General features: G+C 42.7%; 1 long non-coding RNA gene across 2 annotated transcripts in view; it reads right to left on the bottom strand.

Moving 5' to 3' along the window:
- LOC140610055 (uncharacterized) overlaps window positions 1-26637 on the bottom strand; it is a 128538-nt gene that overhangs the window by 99327 nt on the left and 2574 nt on the right. The window contains exon 1 of one of the 2 annotated variants that reach the window (XR_012011831.1): window positions 13442-13710. The exons of the other annotated variant lie outside the window; for it this stretch is intronic. This is a non-coding gene — a long non-coding RNA (uncharacterized lncRNA). Of the gene's footprint in view, window positions 1-13441; window positions 13711-26637 lie in introns of those variants that run through there. 2 annotated transcript variants of the gene reach the window in all.

Raw genomic sequence — 26637 nt, 5'->3', positions numbered from 1 at the left:
GATAGAGGGCTAAATGTCAGTAAGCCAAAGATGTCCTAGAGGGGAAAAAAAGAGAGAGAGAGGAGGAAAAGCAGCAGATGATTTCTCCATGTTCTTTTTAGGTTAACAGCAGGTAAATATACTTTATACATGTTTTCTTTTTCAACAAAGATTTTATTTATTTATTCATGAGAGACACAGAGAGATAGAGAGGCAGAGACATAGGCAGAGGGAGAAGCAGGCTCCTTGCAGGGAGCCTGATGTGGGACTCAATCCCAGGACCCCGGAATCATACCCTGAGCTGAAGGCAGACGCTCACCACTGAGCCACCCAGGTGTCCCTATACATGTTTTATAAGTGCCACATAAAACCACAATTCAGTGGCCATTTACTGGCCTATCAGATCTTTAAAAGCAGGAGCCCTGACTATCTTGTATAGCATCCTGAACACCCAGAACAGCCCCTAGAATATAGAAGCTACTGGTGAATATTGAATGAACAAATATATGAATTAATGAGTCCTTCTCAAATGGAAGAAGTGCAAAGGGGAACATGAAGATATTTGCTTAGATGTGGGTCAATGTCATATTGGGGAAAAAAACCACAATGTGGTTTAATGTTAAATAGGCAAGCTGGGTCTTATTACAAAGACTGTACTCATTTTAAAAATCGGTGAGAATGAAGATTTAGAGTCAGTTTAAGATGGCTCTCACTCTACTTTAGCTCAGAACCAGCAAATAAGCAGTGTGGAGAATATTCTTAAGATCAAAGCCACAGTGATATGTGCTCATTGTTTAGGGGCCAATGAAGCCCACAGAGAGTGGACAATCCGTGAGGACAGAGGAGCCCAGCACCTGGAACTAACTGCCAGCTGTGATTATCTGGAAGCAGAGCCACATGGTCATCCTTCTGTGTCTTACTGATTTTTGGACCTCAGCCAGCCCAGCCATTTTTTTCACGGCACGTGTTTATTTATTAGATAAAACCATTTCAAAATTCAATGATTTATCTTTATATTCAAAATAACTGCACCAGCTTCATCTGCTCCTCACTGCAGTATTTTGTCCTTCTTTACCTTTAAGGGTATACTTTGACCTCAAACAGATTGGAACCCTGCAGTGAGACAGGTTAATCCTGGGAAATTTGTGGACCCTTCACCAGGAGAGACAGAGGCCTCAGTGTCAGGCCAAGGGCTTATCTGGCTGCAAGGATGCTGTATCTCTACCAGCCTGTAAACTCCCTGTTTTCTAAAAATCTCTTTTTTTGAAAAAAGGAAGCTGTAGGTACTGGGGGCTTCTGGAGGACTTCATGAAAATCAATAATGAAATTAAAAGTGGGGAAAGGAGAACCACAAGGAGGTTTCTAAAGGATCTTCAATTTCTCTGACACTTTGATTCCCTCTGAAATGCATGCGTGGAATAGTGAAGACACTAAATTGCATAGTAATGTGGCTCCCGGCTCATGAGCCCTTCCTGCTAGATTTCCCTCCACCAGCCCCCTTCTTTGAGATCAGGATGGGAAGAGAGGTGCAGAATGAAAATCATTTGTAATCTCTGGGGTGACCATGTGTGAGTGAACTGGGCTTTCTTGACTCTTTGAATCCTTTTTAAATTAAGGTAGAGAGGGGTAATTGGGCTGAGAGAGGCGGGAGGCTTCTGTCTATGCCCTGAGGCCACAAACAAAACCAACTCTGATCTTCATTTCAACTGTTCTGAGTGATTTGGGGCTGATGCTAAAAGCTCTGGAAGAGGATGTCATCATAGAAATCCCATCAGTTTTTCCTGGAGAGCAGCTCAGCCTAAAAACCAAGATGCTTATTCATGTGTGCATCCTTGGGACAGCTGATTGTTTGCACTCGAGTGCTGGCATGCCCACACCAGATGTTCACAACTAGCACCTGTTCTGAATGGTCTGTGCTCATGCTGCATGGGCTAATAATTTTTTTAAAGACTTTTTCATTTAATTGAGAGAGAGAGAGAAAGAGCAGGGGGAGGGGCAGAGGGAGAGAGAGAATCCTGAAGCAGACTCCCCACTGAGCACAGAGCTGGTACTCAGGGCTCGTTCCCAGGACCCTGAGATCATGACCTGAGCCAAAAATCAAGAATCTGCCACTTAACTCAGCCACCCAGGCGCCCCCAGGTTAAATATTTTGAATGTCATTCTGTAGCAGGAAATGCTGATGCCCAGCCCATACCTTCTCAGCACACCTGAGTTCACCTGTAACCCCAGTAGACTATTTCCAGCCCACTGACAACTTTCTACCTCAGGTACACGTGTCTCTCTTTCCTGGGGCCCTGGGAGCTTGCTCTATAGCAGACAGAGGAACCCAGGGCATGCAGGAGAATTCAAACCCCAGGGGCAACTCAGTCAGTGGTGGGGCAAAGTCCATGGCTACATCCTCCAGCCTTCTCACCCTATGATTATGAGACAAGTCCAACAGAAGGACCCCAGCAAAATTGAGCCAGAGTTACCTACCCCTTAGTCAGCTACCCCTTAACACATCTTTATCATCCTTGCTCCTTGCCTTAATTCACTTTCCTAATTTCCTCAGTTCTGCTCCCTAGAATTGCCTGTCTATAAGCTTCCTGAACCTGAATCCTTGTCTCAGGGTCTGCTCTGGGGAGGAATCCAAACTGAGAAAACCCCTCCCCTAATTCCTAGCACTGAAAAACACTATTTTGCATACCATAAGCTTTCAAGAAGTACTTGTGGACGTCTTGGGAAATCTGCTGAGTGGTAATTCTAGGCATTCCATGGAATCCTTTAGGAGATGATTCACAATTGGAGATCATGAAATAGAGAAGATAAAATAGACCCTTCCTTCCAAGAAGAGGAGCAGCACATATGGGAAAGCAGGAACATGTGTGGGACATGCAGGGAAAGGCTATCATTCTGTGTGCCTGAGCCTCAAGAAGAATGGTGGCCAATGAGACAAGAAATAGGTCTCTAACAATTCTCCCTTCCGTTGACTCATTTTCTTTGAGTTACGGCAGTAAAAGAAAGATTTCAATATAAAATTGAGCTCAGCTTCAAGTTAAACAGAAAAGAGAGACTTTACTCCAGAATATTATAATAATTCTGAAGGACTATTAATGTCTACATAGCACTCTTTGAGGGTTTCTTATCTAGATCAAAGGTCAGCAAACATTGTCTTTAAAGGGTCAAATAATAAATATTATCCGTCTCGCATGCCACCCAGTTTTTGTGGGGTTTTTTTGCCACCCAGTTTTTAACACAACAGTTCAGTTCTGTTGTATCATGAAAGCAGCCATAGACAATACACGAATGAATGGCAGTGGCTGTGTTCCAATAAAACTTTATTTGCAAATTCAGGCATTGGGCCAGAGTTGGGCTGTGAACTATAGTTTGCTGACCCCTTGTCTAGATGATCATTCCTCCGGCTCCGCCCAGTTCTGTAATTCTCAGATATGTTTGTGGTTGCTCTAGACAGCAGACAGGTCTGGCTGACTGATCTTAGCAAAGCCTTTGCTTCTCCTCCCCATGTGGATCCACAGTAAATGTGTTCCAGATCAAGGTGCCCAGTCTCTCTGGAACCCATCCCAGCCAGCCATTTGCAACAGCTCTTCATCCTATTTTGCCCACAGTCTCTCTGTTAAGGAAGAGCAACTGAACCTAAATTTAATTATTCTGCTGGGGAAATAAAAATAGTGTTACCCTGAGGCTGCCTGATGCCAAGAATTTTCCGTGTCATGGGAAGAGAAAAATAAATAGCGACTTGAAATAAACAAGTCCTACCCACACCTCATCAGGGGCCTAGAGAGGTGTGAAGACTGGAGGAAGCAGCAGCCAGGGTCGATGGCAAGACCCCACCATACCTCATCTTTGCACTTGAAGACATAAAGTCAACAGTTCCTTCTGATACACCCATTTAGCCTGCACTTACTGACCATCTAATGAATGCCAGGCATCGTTCCTGCATTCACTAAACACCTATCAAATGTCCATTTTGTGCTAGGCAGGACCAGCAGTATAATTCATGGGGCTCAGTGCAAAATAGAAACGCAGGACTCCCTGTTCAACAATCAGTAAGAATTTCAAAATGGTGACAGTAGAGGATTACACGGAGTGGGGGGTCCTTCTTAGAGCCGTGCAGCTGCATTAGTTATACACCCACGGAGCCGACATTGGTGCTTGATGTTGACATTACAAAGATACATATGGTATTACAGAGATGACTCCCGTCCTCACCCTAGAGAAGCTGACTATCTAAGAAGGGAGAGAGATGTGAGTAATAACAGACCTATCAGTGCTGCCCCCCACCTCTTTTAATTGCTTCACCATTTTTGTCCATGCCAGACCCCAGTGAATGTCTGTATTCACAAGCCAGCATCCACATCCCTCTCTCAGCATCTAACAACAGGTGCCAGAGCCACTTTGCCTGTGAGCTCAGAGAACTAGAGGTCCCTCACCAGTGACTGACTGGCGTGGGAGTCCATCTAGACCGCTACTTGCCCCTGACGGAATCAATTCTAAGGGCAGATGTGCACAGAGCCTGGGCCTCCCCTGCAGCACTGAGTCATACCCTAGCTTGGCTAGGCTTCCTTCCTTCTTCCCACCTCCCTACCAGTTCTTCCCGAGGTCAACTTGACACAAATATCATTTCAGGATCTGGTTTCAGAGAGCCCAACCTAAGCATGAGCATAGAAGTCATGGGGGCGTAAGGTGCAAAATGAGGAGTGCCATGGTAGAAGTTCTGAGAAGGTAGTGGACATGTTCAGGGATGAGGAAGAGGCTTCCAGCTGGAGGGCAGTGAGCGGCACAGGTGGGAGGATTCTTGCATGAGTTGGCATTTGTGTTGGATCTTGATTCATGGATCTAATTTTGAAAAGGCTGAGATGAGTGGTGGAAGTAGGGAGGGCATTGCACCTCTTCTCTGTTTATCCCTCTGGGTCTTCTCAGCACTCTTTTCTACCCTGCTCTTGTCCAAGAAGGCTGACCTGCACGGGTTGCATCTACATGTGCCTTTGCCTCTGGCTTCTGGTTGGCTGAGGCCTGTGACCTTGTAGGTGATAGGAGGGTGGAAAAGCCTGGGCTGGACAGCCTCCTCCACAAAGCTGCTTTTTCTGTATCTGGTCACTTTTCCATCTCTTGCTCCTTCTGGCTGGAGGTGGTGATGGAAGGCTGTAAGTACTGCACCACCTCATGCTGGTTTCCCTAAATGCTGTGCACATCTATGTGCATAGTTTCTTTTTTAATGCTTCTCAGCTACCCAGTTTGAGTGTACCGTGTGGACTGTGCTGGGACCCTGGCTAACACAGCTCTGCAGGGGAGGAGGACAATGCAGGAGACGGGAAGAGCTCAACCAAAGGCCCAGAAGCCAGGCCTGAAGATGCTAAGAGAAAAATGCACAGAGAGCGCGTGGAGCACGGAGTAGGACCTACACCACAAGGGTAGATTAAAGACAGAATGTGGACAGCCACGGTATGTCTGAACAGAGCTGTGATATGATGGAAGATATACCTGAGGGTGGGATACCTGATACAAGTGAGAAGGAGGAACTGGAAATGAGCTGAAGGATTTGGAGCCTACTTCTGGGATCTAGCCAGAGACAGGTTAAAATGCAGGCCAGCTGGACAAGGCACTATTGGAAATGCGGTAAGATGTTGAAAGCCAGCTCCGCACCTTGAAGTCTTTGTAAAGGCTGTTCCTATTGCCTGGTGCACCCCTCCACCTTCACCTGGCTGATCTCTTCTCAACTTCTCCAACATTATTTCTCCTGGGCAGCATTTGCTGGCCCTCCCTTCTGGATTGCCTGTGGTCCCCTTGTTAACATCCTTGTGTAATGCTTGTTCCTACCTTTCTCGCTGCCCCTCTGTGCCATAAACTCTGTGAGGGCAGAGGCCTGTCTGTCCTGCTCATCACTGCAGAGTCCAGTCTAGTCCCTTAGTACCCTGTGGATATATAATGGTGGGGGGATAAAAGAAAAAAACACCTGGAAGGAAACAGCAGCCTCTGAATGCTACTGTTAGAGAAGGAGCTTGACCTTGAATTTCTAGTATCTGTTTGGGTCGAATCATTCATCCATCTTCCTGTGATATTTCTCATTTAGTTTTTATTTAGTTCTACAGAGGGATTTGAAAGTCCCATTTGAGAGAGTAATTAATAGAGTCACATTTCTTCTGAGGAAGTTGGAATCTCTGAGCTGTTTGTACTCTTGGCACAAAGGAGGATGCTGACAGGAGGATGCAGTTGGGGGGGAAAAAGGAAATTATGAGAAGCATTTGCAAAGTAAACATCATTAAGAGGAGGGAATGATGAAGCTAAAATAAATGTTTCCTGTGGAAGCCTACCTTGTATTACAAATCATGAAGGAGCTTGATTGGACAGCCTGTTGGTGACAAATAGCCTGCAATTCATTTCTTTCTCCGCTGACTATTGGCCACCACGCTGCATGATTCATGTAAGCGCTATTTAACTACCACTCTCTCCATGCTGAGAGAAGATGAGGCAGGGGTCTCTGCAGAGAAACAGCTGCTTTTTGGAACCAGTTCCTCTACACGTTATCCCCGAATGTACGTGCTGTTGTACTCATCAAGGCCCTCACATGACATGCCTAACACACCCCAAGAAGGTAATTGCGGAGATATTGACAAAGGGACCATTTACAAAGGCGGGCCCGAGCGAGAGAAACCAGGGAGGGTTTCTACAGCATCTGAACTTAGTGACAGTGGGAACTGCCAGTACCACTTCTAAAGCAGATGGAAATATCTGCAATTTGCATGTGAGAAAACTGGAGTTGACCCTCCTCACCGGGTGGTCTAAGTGAGGCTCCAAGAAAACATAAGTGATGACATTTGGAAAAATGAAATTCTCTGAACATATCCCTGTCCTTTTCCATTCCCATCTCCTTGCTTCTACCTTCTATTTGTTGCTCTTCAAACAAGGCACACTTTCATGCCTCTGTGGGTTTAAACAGAGGCCCCTTCAGGGTACCTGGGTGGTTCAGTTGGCTGAGTGTCTGCCTTGAGCTTGGGTCATGATCCTAGAGTCCTGGGATCAAGCCCCGAATTGGGCTCCCAGCTCAGTGGAGAGCCTGCTTCTCCTTCTACCTCTGCCGCTCCCCCTGCTTGTGCTGTCTCTCTCTCTCTGTCTATCTCTCTCTCTGTGTCAAATAAATAAAATATTTTTAAAAATAAAATAAAATTAAGAGGGGCCCCTTCATTCTAGAAGCTTTCATTGGCATCCTTTCCACCATTCTCGGAACATACACCCATTGTCTTTGCTTACCTAGTGTCCATTCCCCCTTTTCATGACCATAACTCAGTTTCCCCTAGGAAAGTGGACTATATGGTCTATCAGTACCAGGTAGGATTAGCATACTCCCAGAATCTGCAGGGAGGCCCACAAGCACCATGAATGGTTCAGGGATGGGCATGCATCCAACTCAGGCCAAACAGTGCTGAAAATGTTGCCATTACTCTTTAGAAAAAAGACTTCTCTTCCAGCAAGAGTTCTTAAGCCAGTGGGATATAACCTGGAGAGAGATGCTTGAAAGTGAAAGCAGCATACAGGAGCCAGAGCTGAGAGACACAGAGAGATGGATTCATGGCAACCTGGCACGAGCACCTGACTCCAGTCTTGCTGGAGGGCTGCAATCCATGAAGCCAGGCTCCTCCTGTCCCTCTCAGTGGTGTGAACCAGTAAGCCACTCGTCTAGCCCGAGCCCATAGCAGCTAGCTTTCACTATGTGCAGTTCTGCTCTTCCAGAGTTTCACTGCTCCGAGTCCATCCCTCCTGTACTATCATTTACTCTGTGTGACCTGCCTTTTTCATCTGTCTCCCTTGCTGAACTTTGGGTTCTTCTTTGCCCAGGGTCTGACACAAATTTATAAGTGATTAATAAATGTGGAGAGAAAGCGATGCAAAGAGTCAAGTTTCCAGCTTTTTAATAGCAGTAATGACCCTCATCACTGACAACAATGGTGGTGATGGCTACCATATACAAAGCACTACTTGACCACTTTATCAACTTTATCCCGTTAGATCATCAGAACCACCACAGCAAGTACTTATATTAAACCATGTTGCCTATAAGAAAGCAGAGGCTCAGAGATTTCAAATAACTTGTCCAGGGGTGGGGAGGCAGCTGGAAGTGGTAGATATAAGACTCCTGCTGAACTCAACCTCCAAAGTCCATGTCCTTGTCCACCATGTGAACAGGCCCTAAGCCTTCTCTTTTACTGCTCTATTTACCTAAAGGAAACCTTCTATCTTGACTTGCCACTCTTGACTTGGCCTCACTTGAACTCTGTTAGATCCAAGAAACAGGACTAGCCTTATTTGCCTATCCTCCCTTCGCATGCCGGGCCAGGCCCTTGACGGACCACGTGACTCCCACCAGGCTGGGCCCAGAAGCATCTTCTCCAGTTCAGAAGCACCTCTGGGGCTGAGAAATATAGTAGCACTTGGATCACAGAGTTCAGATTCAAAACTTCAGGGAGGGTCAAAAGCATGACTGCAAACTGCTGTAGCTCCATCCCTCAAATACCCAGGCCTTCTGTGGGGCCTAGAAGCAATCTAAACAACATTTGAGCTTATGGGCTTTGAAATCAAACCCACCTGAATGTGAATTCTGGGTCTATCACAGCCTTTTTAGCCTAGGGCAAATCACATTGATTTTCTCAGCCTCGATTTTCTCATTGGGAAAATGGGAACACCTGCCTCAGAAAAATGTTGAGAGAGGATAGAGAGAAATAACATGAATGTCATAAACTAATAATATCTGGTGCGTGACCAATGCTTCAGTGATGGAATTTTGAAATCCATCACTGAAATTACTGAAATCAAAATTTTCAGTAATTTTGATTATTATCAAAATCTCACCCTTTCCGGGTAACTGAGAGATAAAAAGCTTCTAGAGGCCATGTTGGGGGTGGGGGAAGGGAAGTCCCTCAGAACTCCACACCTACTACCTATCATTCCAGACACACACATTTATTTGTCTGTAGCTCTTCACAGATGTCTCCTTCTCCAGGAAATCCTTCAATCCCCCTTCCCCCAGCAGTGCTAAGTTGCCAGATTTAGCAGATAAAAATATAGGACAACCTCCCAGGAAAGAAAAGCCCAAAACCAAATGTTGTCACTCGTAAATTCTACCAAACCTCCAAAGAAGAATTAATGCCCTTTCTCAAAACCAAAGATGAGGGAACCTTGCAAACCCATATCATGAGGCCAGCATCACTCTGATAGGAAAGCCAGACAAAGATACCACAAGGAAAGAATACTGCAGGCCATTTCCCTGATGAATATAGAGATAAAAACCCTAGCAAAACACTAGCAAACCAAATCCAGTAGCCCATTAAGAGGATCAGACGCTACAACCAAGTGGGATTTATCCATAGGATACAAGGATGGTTCAGCATATGAAAATCTATTCATGTGATGATGCGCCGCATTAACAGAATGAAGGCTAAAAATCACATGATCATCTCAATAGACGCAGAGAAAGCATTAAATACAATTCAACACTCTCTTATGATTAAAAACTCCCAACAAACCAGGAATAGAGGGAAATTACCTCAAAATCATAAAGGCTGTATATGACAAGTCCACAGTTAATATTCTCAATGGTGAAAGCTGAAAGCTCTTCTCCCGACATCGGAGACCAGACAAGGACGCCCACTCTCAGCACTTCTGTTCAACAAGCACTGCAAGTCCTATGGCTGTGACCAAAAGGGACTGTCATTAGCTTTTGTGCTTTGTTCTCCAGGAGGGTGGCCAACCCCACAGTAGCTGTGAAGCTGCCCTTTACTTTGAAAGGTCACATCTGTGTGCAGCCTACGCCTAAAAGCCCTTCCACGTCCCACTTGAGGGGCAGGGAGGGAAAAACACCTCCTGTTTCATTTAACTTTCCGACCTTGCATTTTCACTTTTGCCGTATGTTAGCTCCCCGCCTCCCTTCCAGGCTCATGTCTGTGGCTCCCAAGATTAAAGGTCTGATGTGAACCAAAATAACTGTTTCTCCCTGTCTTTGGAAGTGCTGTCAGGAGGGAAAGAGAACCAGAAGAGGGGGGAGTGCCATTTGGATGCTTGACTTAGGCAGCAGTCTGGTTGATGGTGGCTATGGGTTCTTTCCTAATATTTTTATGGCTTTTGTGGAAAACGTGTGTGTGTGTTCATTACTTTTAAAATTCAAGCAAAACAGAAAAGCACAGAAAGTACATTGACAACCATCCCAAAGGTCACCATTCAGAAGTAAAGAGCATTGCTAGGATTTGGAGATTAAGAGTCTAGGGAAACTGAAAGGAACCAGGGCTCTTAGGAGAATTTCAGGATGGGGCTGAGGAAGGCAGGAGACGAACCTGCCTAGAACATCTTCTTGTGCCAGAAAGAAAGAAGTGCTCACCATAATAATGGAGGAATTTCATGAGGACACAGGAACTTGCTATGGCCAAATCTAAGACAATTTAGGCACCAAGATAATTAAGGCTAGTAATGAGTTATAAGCAACTGGCAGTAGAAATGCATGAGTACATAATGCAAATAGACAGATAATTAGTAATCAATAGGGAAAATGCTTAGAGAAGAATTCCCAGCGCTAACAAACAAATAACAAAGAAATGCTGGAGTTGGGAAATCTTCACAGATGGCTGATGGATTGAAAGATATAAATATGCTAACTATACAGTGAAGACACTGAACAACACCTTGACCTAGTGATCAAAATTAATATCACCAGTGAAGGGCAGATGGACATCATGTGCCTCCAGGTATGATACTGGACGCAACATCACGTCCATAGTCTTCTGGTCAGAAATGCACAACCTGAATCCAATCATAAGGAATACAAGGCTGACTCAAAATGATGAATATCCTGTTTTTAAAGGAGGCACATCATATCCTTCAAAAATTTCAATGTCACAAAAGGCTGTGAAAATTCCAAGTTAAAGGAGAAGAAAGAATGCAATGCCCGATCTTAGCCTGGATTCCATATTGAGGGAGAGTAATCTAAAGTGTATTAAATGTATTAAAATGGATCAATTGGCAAAATGGAATTTGGGTGACAGATTAAGCAAAAGTCTGCCAAGGTCAAATTTCTTGAAAGTTTAACTTCACTATGGTTTTTGGGAGAGATAGTCTTTTTAGGGAATATTCAGTGAAGTATTTAGGGAGAAAGGGGCATAAAATATGCAATTTATTCTCTAACAGTTCTGAAAAATATCATACACCAAGTACCAAAGCAATTGCAGTAAAATGTTAACAGCTAGCTAATCTGGGTATAGGGGACATAAGACTTCTGTGTGCTGGTTCTGGAAACCATTTCTGTAAGGTTAAAATTATATCCAAATACAAAGTTAAAAACATTTTAGTTTTTTTAATATTTTATTTATTCATTCATGAGAGACACAGAGAGGCAGAGACACAGGCAGAGGGAGAAGCAGGCTCTATGCAGGGAGCCCGATATGGGACTCGATCCCGGGACTCCAGGATCAGGCCCTGGGCGGAAGGCAGGCGCTAAACCGGTGAGCCACTCAGGGATCCCCTAAAAACATTTTAAAGAGTCCAGGAGGAACATATCAAAGACCAAAAATGTGATTGGAGAGATGACCTTTCATTGATTGACACACCCCCTCTTCCATCCATTCATTCCATGAACATTCACTAAATGATTATATTGAAAGATGTCCTACTGCCTGGCACTAGTGCCACAAATATGAATAAGATAGAGTCCTGTCTTCAAAGAGCTCATTTTAGTGACAAGGAAGGAAAGCCATCCAAAAATGATTAGATTTGGCAATGTCTAGAGACATTTTTGGTTAATAACTCAGGGAAGAGGGATCCCTGGGTGTCTCAGTGGTTTGGTGCCTGCCTTCAGCCCAGGGCGTGATCCTAGGGTCCCGGGATTGAGTCCCACATCGGGCTTCCAGCATGGAGCCTGCTTCTCCCTCTGCCTGTGTCTCTGTCTCTCATGAATAAATAAATAAAATCTTAAAAAAAAATAACTCAGGGGAGAAAGAGCTACTGATATTTAGTGGGTAAAGGCCAGGGATTCTGTTAAACATCCTACAGTGCACAAATCAAAGAATTTCCTAGCCCCAAATATCAAGAGTACAGACCCTGAGAAACCCTGAAATAGTCCAAAAACTTGGAGTTGTTCAATTGGAGAGGAAGGGTGGAAAAGACAAGGATAGGAGGAAGGGCAGATCAGTTGGGATTAGGTTCAAGTACAAGAAGAGAAAACCCAAAATAAAGATGACTTAAACAAGATCACTGTATATTTTTCTAGAAAGCACCCTGTTGAGAAATCCAGGGCTGACACGACAGCTCTACAATCATCAGGAAGCCAGAGTCTGTCTTGTTGATCTGCCATTGGCCCCATGTGTTCTTTTCATCATCCAAGTTGGTAACTTGAGCTCCAACCATCCTATCCTCATTCCCACCAGCAGGAAGGAGGAAGTCATGCCCCTGCCTTGAATGACTATCCCGGAAGCCATGCTCAAGACATCTGCTTGCATCCATCAGACAGAACTTATCACATGGCCACACTGAATTGCAAAGGATGTTGTAACGCAATAGAGATTGCAGGAACTGATGAGCCCAATTAAAGATCAGGGCGTTCTATCACTAAAGCACTGGGATGAATGGGTGCTGGGTGACAGCTCCCACAAGACTGGGGCAGATGCACAAACTAGGTATTTGCTTTGGGAGTTTTTGTCTTTTTACTCACCTAGCTATTTTTCTAATATCCTTCCATTATACTTGATGTTTGTAACTGTTGAAGCAACAAGCACCATTTTGTAAAACTGCAGATTACATAATAACCAAAGAACAAGCCTCTTCAGGAAAAGGTGACAGGGAGGACTTGCATCGTTCCCAAGCAGGAAATTGCACACTCACTAGGAGTGTGAAAATTGTACAGAAATCTGTGCATGGGAAAACCACAAAATTCCTATAGGACCCACACAACTCCCCAGATAAGACAGGGAAGTAAGGATGCCAAATTAAAACCAACAACTAAAACATCAGGATGAGAGATATGTTTTTATATATGATATTAATTTATGTATATATTAGTATATAAATATTGTGGTTTATATATTAATAAAATTAATTAATATATAAATTAAAACGTATGTTCATAAATCTGTAAAAATATATACACACATATGTGTGTACATTATACTTCCTCCTATATTTTCTCTCCATATATACATATATATGGAGAGAATATATATATGTATCAAAGAAATCAAAATATATATATATTTTTTCAATCAAATGTTTGAGCTAATAGCAGCTTTTAACAAAACCTATCCCAATTTGTTTAGGGTTGTTTTATATATATCTTGTCACACTAATATTCAAATAATTTTAGATTGTTCTTATATTATTCTGTTCTGAACAATGCCTTTCCGACTTTTTCAATACTCTGTTAGGATTTCAACAGACTGGGGAAGAATCTGTTGTGCAAAGTGTGCATTTCTCAAAGGTAATTTTTTACCCTGGGACACTGCTCTTCACAGTTGCTAGAACAGTCGCTCTGGAACTTCTTGGGAAGCCGCCGGCCTCAGTAGTCCCTCACATACTCTTCCACACTTTCTGATGAAATGCTGCAGTCTGGGGGCACCTGCGTGGTTCAGTCAGTTGAGGATCTGCCTTCAGTTCAGGTCATGATCTCAGGGTCCTGGGATGGAGCCCCGTGTCCAGCTCCCTGCTGAACAGGGAGTCTACTTCTTTCTCTTCTTTCTTGCTTTGCGCTCTCCCTCTCATTCAAATAAATAAATAAATAAATAAATAAATAAATAAATAAATCCTAAAAAAAAAAAAAAGGTAAAAGTAAAGAAACGCTGCATCCAACTTAATCATCCAGGCCTAAACATATACATGCAGAGCTGGGCTTACATGCAGACTTGCCATCCAGGATGTCAAATAAATTAAAAATGTGTGTCAATATCTTCCCAATAAATTGTAAACGACTATGACATCATTTGGGTGCGTAGATCAGGCTAAATCTAACCTGGAGTTCTGGAATAGAATTCACCCACCCTTTCTGATTAGCAATTATGCCAACTTTTTTCTGTGGAGAATGGAGACTGGTTATGGAAATCAGATTTGTGCCTCTTCTAAATATGCAGACACATACTCCAAAACTTTCATTTGTAATTTTTTAACAAAGAAAAAAATAAGCTGAGAGAAAGCCAGGCTGCTTATCTTCTGAAATTTTGGACAAGATGTTTCTATCCCTACATAAAATAAAAATATCTAACATTTATTAAAAGTGCATTATATGCCAGGCACAGCCCTAAATCCTCCACTAATCCTTTATCAGCTCTCTGATTTAGAAATTGTACCATTTCCATTTTTACAGATTAAGAAGTAGAGACTCAGAAAAGTTAAGCGATTTGCCCAGGTCACAGAGCAGGTAAAGGGCTGGATTTTGATTCAAGCTCTGTTGAGGCTGCTTTACTTCTATTTTCTTAATTTTTTTCTTTTTAGAATTTAAAAAAATCTATAATCTATTTTGGATTTATTTTGAAACATGATGTGAAATGAGAAATCAATATTTTGTGTTCTACAAATGTAACCAATCAGCCTTATACCTTAAAATGTTACTTAATTTTAAATAAGTAAATGACAAAAGGAAACGTTTATGACATATGTCATATGGCAAGAATGGAGGAACACTAATCTGAATACATAGTGTAAGTAATATATATGATGATATATCTATAGTAATGTAGATGATACATATAGAACCATTGATATGATATCTTTTGAAGAGCTACATAGAAATATAATCCTGGGTACTGCTAAAGAGTCTGAGAACTTGCATCAGACTGCTTGGGTGGGTCTAAATCCTACATTTACCTCTTACTCCCTCTGGGCAGCCTCCTGCAAACTACTTAACTTCTCTGTGCCCTATCTCTCATCTATAAAATGAGGGTGATAATAATGCTATTACCTGAGGTGGCTAACAGGATTTAAAAAGTTGATCCATGCAAAACATTTGGCACTTTAAAAACACTGCACATATAAATATGTCAAATATATTTACAGTTGTTAAAACTGTATAGTGTAATGATATGCACTTTAATTTTTTCAGGTTGTCTATAGTTATTTGTTTGATTTGCTTTGCTTATTACACTCAGGAAAAAAATATTACTTTTTTAAAAGTCTGGTCTTAAGTGTTCCACTAATGCCGAAAGACTCTGATACCAAAAATCCCCCTTACCTACTCCCTTGTGAGATGTGCCTTTGCTGAGAAAACTCTCTTGTCTCCCTCACAGAAAACAAGCTGCTCATTTCCATAAGCTGATAACACTCGAGCATTAGAGCAAGGATTTGGTAAAAAAGGAAAAAAAATAGAATCTTTAAATAATAAATTGGAACTTTTTGGCATTATGAAAACAAGAAGCAATAAATGTAAATAACTCCCAGGTAAATCATCTCAAGTCCCCGAGGTGTTGTGAGAATCGGGAATATTTTCTACCGCATTACAATTTATAATTGGATCTTGAAGTCTCTTCAGTAATAGGTCTAGTAACAGGAGTGAGATTAATCCTCAGTTCACACCTCGTTACATCACCGGAAATATCACAGAACTGGACTCCACATGAGACAGACAAGCCCCTGGGACTCTAATCCAGGTACTCTTACATGTAGGGAAATGCTGAGGTAGGAAAAGCTGATTATTCAAAATAATGCAGTTCTCTTGCTAAACTTCCCCAGGCTTTGGATAAAGCTAATGAAGCAGAGATTTATCTGTGTTTCTTCTGAGATGATTGATGAAAAAAATCAGCTGCAAATATCTGGGGAAACAACTGGGAGAAAAGCTTAATACGTTTCCTCCAGCCATGAGTCTGTCATGGCCATGTAATTACTAGTGTTCAGAGATTCAGCACGTGGAAGGAAAGCTAAGATACTAGTCTTGGCAACTCGGTACTCTTCTGGGAAATAATGGTTAAACATTTCCTCCTAGGCACCCCTGTTTCCACTTCAGACTCAGAAGGCTGAGAAATGAAAACAGTAGCTGTGTGACTTCATGCTTGTTTCTTGACCTCTCTGAACTTCATTTTCACCATCTGTCCAGTAAGAATACCTACCTTGCAGCTGTTCTGTGAGGGTTCCAGACAAGCCATTCAAAGTGCTTACCTTAAATAATGACCAACAGCACAGAAATGCAAACAATTATTAAGAGAATATTATGAAAAACTATATAGTAACTAATTGGACAACATAGAAGTGGATAAATTTCTAGAAACATATAAATTACCAAAACTGAAACAGGAAGAAATAGAAAACTTGAAGAGACCAATAACCAGCAAAGAAATTGAACCAGTAATCAAAAAACTCCCAACAAACAAAAGTCCAAGACCAGATGGCTTCACAGGGTAATTCTACCAAACATTTAAAGAAGAGTTAATATGTATTCTTCTCAAACTATTCCAAAAAATAAAAATAAAAAAGGAAGGAAAACTTCCAAATTCATTCTATGAGGCCAGCATTACCCTGATACCAAAACCAGATGAAGACACCACAGAAGAGAACTACAGGCCAATATCCCTGATGAACATGGATGTGAAAATCCTCAACAAAATACTAGCAAACCAAATCCAACAATACATTATAAAAATCATTCACCACAATCAAGTGGGATTTATTCCTGGGTTGCAAAAGTGGTTCAATATTCACAAATCAATCAATGTGATACACCACGTTAATAAAAGAAAGGATAAGAACCATATGATAGCTTCAATAGATGCAGAAAAAGTAGTTGACAAAGTACAACATCTATTCATGATTTTTAAAAAACAACCCTTAATAAAGTGGGTTTAGAGGGAGAATATCTAAACATAATAAAGGCCACATATGAAAATCCCAAGCTAACATCATCCTTAATGCACAAAAGCTGGGAGCTTCTCTATGGTCAGAAACAAAACAGAGATGTCTACTCTCACCACTGTTCTTCAACACAGTACTGAAGTCTTAACCACAGCAATTGGACAACAGAAAGAAATAAAAGGCATCCAAATCAGCAAGGAAGAAGTAAAACTTTCTCTATCTGCAGGCAACATGATGCTCTACATAGAAAACCTGAAAGACTCCACCAAGAACTGATGAACAAATTCAGTAAAGCAGCAGGATACAAAATCAATGTATAGAAATCTGTTGTATCTCTATACACTAATAATGAAGTAGCAGAAAGAAAAATTAAGGAATCAATCTCATTTACAATTGCACAAAAACAGTAAGACATCTAGAAATAAACCTAACCAGATAGGTGAAGAACGTGTACTATGAAAACTATAAAACACTGATGAAAGAAATAAAAGATGACACAAAGAAATGGAAAGACATTCCATGTTCATGTATACCTTGTTCATTTAACAAATATTGTTAAAATGTCTATACTACCCAAAGCAATTTATACATTCAGTGTAATCTATACCAAAATACCAACAATATTTTTCATAGAGCTAGACCAAACAATTCTAAAATTTGTATGGCACCACAAAAAAACCCAAATAGCCAAAGCAATCTTGAAAAAGAAAAGCAATGCTGGAGGCATCACAATTCCAGACTTCACATTATATTACAAAGCTGTAGTAATCAAAACAATATGATATTGCCACAAAAACAGACATATAGATCAATAGAATAGAATGGAAAACCCAGAAATGAACCCACAATTTTATGGTCAATTAAAATTTGACAAAGCAGGAAAAGCATATCCAATGGGAAAAAGACAATCTCTTCAACAGATGATGTTGGGAAAACTAAACAACACGCAAGAAAATGAAACTAAACCACTTTCTTACACTATACACAAAAATTCAACATGAATTAAAGACCTAAATTTAAGACCTGAAACTGTAAAAATCCTAGAGGAAAACACAGGCAATAACTTCTTTGACATTGGCTGTAGCAACTTCTTTCTAGATTTGTCTCCTGAGGCAAGGGAAACAAAAGCAAAACAAACTTTTGGCTGAGACACCTGGTGGCTCAGTGGTGAAGTATCTGCCTTCGGCTCAGGGTGTGATCCCAGGGTCCCCAGATCGAGTCCCGTGTCCGGCTCCCTGGAGGGCGCCTGCTTCTCCCTCTGCCTGTGTCTCTGCCTCTCTCTGTGTCTCTCATGAATAAATAAATAAATAAATAAATAAATAAATAAATAAATAAATAATCTTTAAAAAAAAAAAAAAAAGGAGCCTTTCCACAGCGAAGGAAGCAATCAACAAAAAACAGACAATCTACCAAATGGGAGATTCAATAATTCAATAAGAGATTAGTATTCAAAATATATAAAGAATTTATACAACTCAACACCTAAAAAATGAATAATCCCATTTTTAATTGGGCAGAAGACATGAACATTTTTTCAAAGAAGACATACAAATGGCCAACAGACACATGAAAAGATGCTCAATATCACTCATCATCAGGGAAATGCAAATCAGACTACAGTGAAATATCACCTCACACCTGTCAGAATGTCCAAAATCAACAAAACAAGAAACAACAGGTGTTGTCAAGGATGCAGAGAAAGGGGGATCCTCTTACACTGTTGGTAGGAATGCAAACTGTTGTAGCTACTTTGGAAAACAGTATAGAGGTTTTTCAAAAAGTTAAAAATAGGGATCCCTGGGTGGCGCAGCGGTTTGGCGCCTGCCTTTGGCCCAGGGCACGATCCTGGAGACCCGGGATCGAATCCCACGTCGGGCTCCCGGTGCATGGAGCCTGCTTCTCCCTCTGCCTGTGTCTCTGCCTCTCTCTCTCTCTCTCTCTCTGTGACTATCATAAAATAAATTTAAAAAAAAAAAAAATTTAAAAAGTTAAAAATAGAACTACCCTTTGATTCAGCAATTGCACTACTAGGTAATTACCCAAAGAATACAAAAATACTAATTCAAAGGGATATATGCACCCTGATGTGTATCACAACGTTATCTACAATAGCTAAATTATGGAAATAGCCCAAGTATCAATTGATTAGTGATGGGATAAAGATATATCTATATATAAGTATATATATAATGGATTATCACTCAACCATAAAAAAGACTGAAATCTTGCCATTTGCAAGGACACAGATGGAGCTACAGAGTATTATGCTAAGTGAAATAAGTCAGAGAAGGACAGACACTATATGATCTCATATGTGGAATTTAAGAAACAAAACAAAGGAGCAAAGGGGAAAAAAGAGAGAGAGAGAGAGAGAGGGAGCGGCAAACCAAGAAACAGACTCTTAACTACAGAGAACAAACCAGAGGGGAGATGGGTGGGGGACTGCGTGAAGTAGATGATGAGGATTAAGGAGGGCACTTGTCATGATGAGCACCAGGTGGTGTATGGAAGTGTTGAATCATTACACTGTACACTTGAAACTAATATTATTCTATATGTTTATTAACAGGAATTTTTAAATTTCAAAAATAAAGTACTTACCTTAGAACCTGATACCTGATGGGTGCACTGTAACTATTAGCATAATCACTGAGGTTTTGATTTCAAGAGTCTTAGAAGGGTATCTGGGTCACCTGCTACTCCAACTTATTTGCTGTTCTTTGATTTCCTTTAAGTAGAGAATAGTCTTTCTCCACTACCATACATAAGGCTTAGCTACAAAATATCTAGAAAGAGTAGCAACTCACTTAAATTTATCCTGAGTTAGAAATGATCCATGTTGGGGATCCCTGGGTGACTCAGCGGTTTGACACCTGCCTTTGGCCCAGGGTGTGATCCTGGAGTCCCGGGATCGAGTCCCACATCAGGCTCCCTGCATGGGGTCTGCTTCTCCCTCTGCCTGTATCTCTGTCTCTCTCTCTCTATGTCTATCATGAATAAATAAATAAAATCTTTAAAAAAAAAAAAAAAGAAATGATCCATGTCAGATCATAGCAGGTTCTGAAGGGCTTTGTCCCCAGAGAAAGAAAACATTTGCCTAATCCCTCGAAGTAAGCATTTATTGAGCACTGATGTGCCAGGTTTGTATCAATCTCAGGGATGGAGGGATGACAAGCCTGTGGACATTGAAAATTATTTTCTCTCACCAGGCTCCTGTTTCTCACAGTCCAGGCCTCCTTGGCTTAGATGCACTCATTAGGTTACAAAGGTCCTCAGATTCTGGAGCACCCCAACGCTGCAACTCCTGCAACAGGGTCCTCCACAGAACATGTAATCATGAGTCTTAGTCCCCACACTCAAATGTACAAGAAATTGGTATCTCTTCATTTTCATTAAACTCAATTTAAATCAGTTTCCAAATGTAATCCCCTCCAAGCTAGGTGGAAATGCCATCTTAGTCACTGTTGAGCATTTACCTCTCTTGGGAGTCACTTTAGAATCCAGGAGAATTTTATGGTATCCAGAAGACAAGGAAAGAGCCCCTAACTTCCCATCCCCCAAGGCTGTCACCAACCCCCTCACTGTCCAGGCTGGCAGTGGTCTTCCCCACTCTCTGAGCTTCTATGGGTGCATAGATCTTGGGAAAGCAGAGAACTCTGGTGTCTTCAGCCACCCTTTGGTGTCTTGCCAGCCTGATGGGTACAGTCACTATGCAATGTGAGCGTCCCACCATTTCTCCTCCTCCAAAGTGTGATCTCTTTCTGAATCCAGCAGGCTCCTTCTATCACAGAGCTTTGCAAACATTTTCTGTAAAGGGCCAGATAGCAAATATTTTAGGCTTTGCAGGCTCTATAATCTCTGTCACAACTACTCAGCATTCCTGCTGGAGCACCAAAGAAGCTGCAAACAATACATAAATGAACAAGTGTGGCTTTTTCCCAATGGTCATTTACTTATGGACTCTAAAATGTCATTTTCATAAAATTTTAAGATGTCACAAGCTTTTATTCTTCATTTGACTTTCATAGTGTTCGGGTTATAAGAAAAAAGCAGATGGCAGGCCAGATTTGGCACATAGCCAATAGCTAGCCAACCCCTGCTCTACCCTCTCCTGGGCCTTGGAGCAATCCAGCATCATCTCTTCAGTGCAGGCAGACTTTTGGAAAACAAAAGTCATTCATTCATTCACTTGTTTAACAAAGCCTCGTAGGGTAACCAACAGTCCCAGATTGCCTGCAGTTGAGGACTTTCTCGGGATGTGGGATTTTCAGTACAGCAATTTGGAAAATCCCCAGCAAACTAGGATAGTTAATTGCCCAACCTATTAGGTATCAGGTAATGAAAGTTCAGGAATGAAGAAGACACTGTCGTCATCTTTGTGACTCTGATGGATCTTCAGGAAGGCAAAGGCCTTTGCTCACAACTCCTGTTCTCGGTTTGGGATCCACACCTCTTCCCATCCACCTCCATGCCCACTCCAGGACAGGGGATTGAGGGAAAATGCTTGGAGGAAAAAACCCACGTTATCATCTCAACAGACTGTCTGACCACACAGTGAAGTAGTTAGTGTTTAAAAAAAAAAAATCCAGCTGAGTAAATTTTAAAGATCTGATGGCTATATTCGGCAATTCATAAATCTAGCAGCATCCACTCTAGTGGATGGAAAGAAGCTCGCAAGAGCTACACAAGGCAGGAGATTTTACAGACAGAAGGAAGCAGGTACAGGAAGTTTTACTAGGAAACAAAACACATGGGTCATTGCAAGGTGACTTTCCTCATAGTGTCCGTCAAGACAGATTACCTAACTACGGCTGATCAGGTGATTCCATCTCTGGGAAACCCAAAATTATAATTAAGCTAAGCTTCATTTTGGTGACAAGGGGCTTAGCATAAGCAACTCCAGTTGGGGCTTGTCTTATTTTTAACAGTAGTATTGGTTCTAAGGGTCAAAGGAAGAGCAACAAGTATGAATAAGGAAGAGTTCCCTCAATGCAAGGTAAGTGAACCAACCCCTAACCACACATCTACCCAGGCTTCCAGAGTGGTCCAAGCACCTTTCATACCTAGACTCCTGTTGTCCTAATAAATGAGCACATCCCAAAATCACTTTATAAAAATCACAGACTAGGGAGCCTGGCTGGCTTAATCAGAAGAGCATGTAACTCTTGATCTCAGGGTTGTGAGTTTGAGTCTCACATTGGAGTCGAGATTACGTTTAAAAAAATTGTATACTATCTTACTTATGAAATCCTATTTGTCTAATTCCATGTTACATTTTGAAGCTTAATTGGATTTCATGGGAAAAGTATCAATTTCTACACTTTGGAAAAGTGTGGTCCAGGTGTGAACTCTCATCTCTTCCCTTGTCACCCACCCACCCACCTTTCCTTTATTGTCCCCCATGATAGAATTTGATAAAGTAATACAGTCCATTAGAGCCCTAGGAGCCTATTCAGGGCTTTTATTTAATTAGGAAAGTTTCCCACTCTGGGACCACATGCCAGAGTGGTGAGTGATGCCCAGACTGGATCTCACTCCCAATCGGGCCTCTCTGTCAGGTGGCTTTGTGCAGTGTACAACCTACACCACCATACAAAGCCATCCTGAGACAGCTTTGTCTGGCCCTTCAGGAAAGAAATCATACCCTTTGTCTGGAGCTGAAGAAACAAAAGGGAGGATGAATCTAATTGCATCAGACAGCTTAGGCCCTACTGTATCATATGTTCAGGGTAAATGGGATCCAAACTACTTGATTCTGACCCCAGAGCAGTAACTTGCTTCATAAGGAAGTGATTTCTGTCTCCCAATCACTTATGTTTTTGACAACTGGCTGTTTCTTGCCTGTAGTTCTCCTTGCAGAATGTGTCTGCAAAGGATGGGCTGAAACCAGGGCTGGGAAAGCTTTTGAAAGTCAGCCAGCCGGAAACTTGAAGACAAAAGGTCTTCAAACAGATATTATTTGCAACTCTGGGTTAAGCAGCTGCTAGGGGTGGGAGAGGATAATAAAAAGTGCACCCTAATTCAAGCTTCAAAGAGGGTCTTGTCTGGTTAGGTTGAGGGGGGTGGTTCAGGGTGACTCTAGAATAAATGCTTTTTTTTTTTTTTTTTTTTCTAGAATAAATGCTTTTATACATCCACCATTCCCCCTCCCCCAGCTGAGGATTGTTAATCAGGTACCTGTGGTGAAGTCCCCTAAATGAGCAGCCCCGGAAACCTTGCCTGACAGCTGGTAGTCAGGTTGCCATGTCAACAGGAAGAGACCCTATGGGATTTTGTTTACTCATCTCCATGTTCTCTGTCTGAATAGCTCTTAGCAGTGGGAAAAGCTTAGAAATCTGATCTGCGACCCCTAGACTACTTCTCCAGGCAATGGAATTATCTTGAGCCCTGTGGGGAAGACCAGGAGCCTGCAAAGGGAAGAGTGAGGAGGGATTGAGGCTTGACATGAACCATTCTGCTTGGTGGACAGGGGAATTAACATTTATGGTATCTATCATGTGTCTGAAATTCTGCTAGAAGCTATAGAGATTATGTTTTGTTTTATTCTTACAACTATCCGGTAGCATTGCTATTAGTATGCCCATTTTACAGATGAGCAAAGAAAGGCAAAAGGGTCAAACAGTAGAGCCATGGTTAACTAAGTGAGGATATATTCATAAGATAGATTATTACACAACTGTTTAAAAATCATATTTTGAAAGATAATTCATGATATATACACAAAACTGCACAATACTTGCATTTCAGCCCAGCCCCTCAGAAGCATGGACAGGTTGGGCAGGTTACTTACTTGTCTGAGCATCGATTTCTTTACCTACAAATGGGAATAAGGACACCTAGCCTTCGGTTTCAAAGGGGGATTCAGACAAAAGAGAGAGGAGGTTAAAATATGATGAGAGTGGAGCTAGGGTTTCATCTTGGTTTGTGCTCAGAAACAGACCTCGTGACAAAGATTTGAGGGCAAGTCATTTATTTGGGAAATAGTCCCACCAATGTGGGTAGAGGAGTGAGGAAGTAAGCCAGAATGGAAGGCAGCCAGTAAAGGATGTGTCCTCAAGCAGATACCGCTTTGGGGGACTGGGGTTTGAATCTGCTGGGGAGCTATGAGAGAATGTGATGTGTGCCTCAGTTGCCCCAGCTAAGGTTGAGGGAGCCACAGGGTTCACCCACCAGCTATCTGTCCAACACTGGGACCTGCTCCTAACACCTTGAGTGTGATGGTGCTGTTGGTTAGCTCAGGGCCGAGCAAGCTCCCACCACCAGGAAAAAGCCCTCAGGCAAAGATCTGCAGACACTCACATTGAGGATCTTTCTATGTGTAGAGTCAAGGGCTGACACCAGGCACCAGCAGCATCTCCTACAACTCTGACGAAAGCTCAGGATTCTGAGACACAGAGGGAAACAAAGAGAAGAAGCTTGCATGTTTTTTTTTTAAGATTATTTATTTATGTATTCATGAGACACACACAGAGAGAGAGGCAGAGGCAGAGGGAGAGGGAGAAGCAGGCTCCATGCAGGGAGCCCAACATGAGACTCTATCCCAGAGCACCAGGACCTTGCCTTGGGCCGAAGGCAGGCGCTCCACCGCTGAGCCACCCAAGCATCCTACATGTTATTTTTAAAATTTCATTCTGAGTCTAGAACATCTAGATCAACCTTAGGTCAACTTCACTTTTGAACCAGTAGATTTCCTTGTCAAATATTTCCAGTCATGAGTTTTTTTCCCTGGGCCCCAGAGCAGAAGGATCTGGTGAAGAAAACCATCCATTGGTGTCTGCCTCCAGGTCACCCTTGAAGGCTTTGTGCCTGAAGTAGAATCAGGCAATCTGCGTTCAAATCCCTGGTGCTCCCCAGACTAACTCTGGCCTAGTCACGCATCCCCGGAGGTCTCAGTTTCCTTCCCTGTGAAGTGGGAATGATGCCTTCACACCATCTCCCTTTCTGAGCATAATGCTTTTTCTAAGCCTCTACTATGTGCCACACCCTGTACAATTAGAAATCGAAAGATAACTGAGAGGAGGTCCTTGCTTTAAAAGATCTTGCTATCTAATGTAGAAGACAAAGAAGGAAGCCAACAATAATCATGTAGTGAAAACTATGAGGAGAAGAGAGGCAAATCCCACAAGCCTGAGAGCACAGAAGGAAATGGTTGGAAGAGAAAGAGCATTTGAATGAGGTGACTCATCTTGAGCTTTGGGTGGCCATGAGGATGCCCCTTGCAGACCTCCCATTGCCCGGGGTATCACTGGCTGAGGGTCCCCCCCCTGCCCCCGGCTGCTGGGGCTCTGGGCTCCATCTTAGCATGACCGCCTCGGCTGGCACCACACCTCACCCATGGGCTGTGACATTGAGTGTGTCAAACACACTGGGACAGGCCTGTTCCTGGGAGCCGACTTTGGCTCAAGGACTCCCTGACGGTGTTGCTGAACCTTTCTTAGACTACAGAGCAATCCGGATGCTTCTGTTTAACCTTGCCTGTCTCTGCATGGTAGTCGATGGTTCTCCCAGCCTTCTGGGTCCCTCCCAATGTCTTTACACACAGACATAGTCTCTGAAAAAAAAAAGAAAAAAAAGAAAAAAATCCTTGCACGCTTAATCCTGTGTTGGCATTTGCTTCACAGAAAACCCAGACTAAATGTCTTGAAGGAGAAGTAGCAGTTAGGTAGGCAAGGAAAGCCAGAACCCGCACACCAAGCAGGGGGAAGGCACGAGCACTGGCGAGGAGGCAGCGAGAAGCTAGTCCTGCTCAGTGAAAGGACTGGGCCAACGGAAGGGTGTCTGTTACCTAGTCGGGCAGGGAAGAAATGTGTGGAGGGGGAATTCGTTCCTGACCTAAAGGGTGCATTAGATAGGGATCTGAGTCTGACCATCCAGGACTCGTTAGGGAGTTTAGACTTTGTCCGGAGAAAACAGGAAGGCTTTGGAGAGCTTTAGGGAAAAGAGTAACAAAATCAGGTCTGCGTGGCTTCGGTGGCAAGGGAAGATGGATTAGAGGAGAGCAGGGCACTTGCAGGAATTCAGGGGAGTGATCACAGAGCCCGAACAGGGGAGGGTAAAGGTGATGCAGGAAAGACAGAAGGTAGGCTACCCAGGTTTCTATTGGAAGCAGCCTGTTAGGGATCCCTGGGTGGCGCAGCGGTTTGGCGCCTGCCTTTGGCCCAGGGCGCGATCCTGAATCCCACGTCGGGCTCCCAGTGCATGGAGCGTGCTTCTCCCTCTGCCTGTGTCTCTGCCTCTCTCTCTCTCTCTCTCTCTCTCTCTCTGTGACTATCATAAATAAATAAATAAATAAATAAATAAATAAATAAATAAATAAATAAATAAATAAATAAATAAAAGGAAGCAGCCTGTTGTATAGAAGCAGACAAGTGCCCTGGGAACAAAAGGAGAGGAGAGGGGAGGAGAGGAGAGGAGACCATCGCACAGAAGCCCACCACCACTGCTCATTAAGTTCCATGACATTCACAACTTACAACTTGCATGAAATTTAGAAACACAAATAAGGTTGTCATTTCCCAAAAGAACTCCCCCAAATCCCCCATAGCCATTGAAATCATCCCGTGCAGCACACATTGCTAGAAATGTGGTTTGTTGAACCAGCAAGCTGGCCAAACAGTCAGACAGTGGAGAGCCTGTGCGGTTTGATGTGTCTGGGGAATGTGGAGGTGCAGAGCCCCTGGGGAGCTCTGCCTCAATCATAGGAGAGATCGGGACTGGACATGGCCAAGGAGTGCTTAGCGTACCGGTAGAACTGTAAGCCGTGGGGCTCTAACAGGGTGTGCACACTCAGGAAGGACGGGAGGCCAGTGGATTCGTTCCCTAGAGCTGCTGTAACAAATGATCACAATCATGGTG

The sequence above is a fragment of the Canis lupus genome, chromosome 19 (genome assembly GCF_048164855.1).
Source record: "Canis lupus baileyi chromosome 19, mCanLup2.hap1, whole genome shotgun sequence".
NCBI lineage: Eukaryota > Metazoa > Chordata > Mammalia > Carnivora > Canidae > Canis > Canis lupus.
Note: the sequence above shows the minus strand (reverse complement) of the source record. Positions and strands in the feature narration are given on the sequence as shown.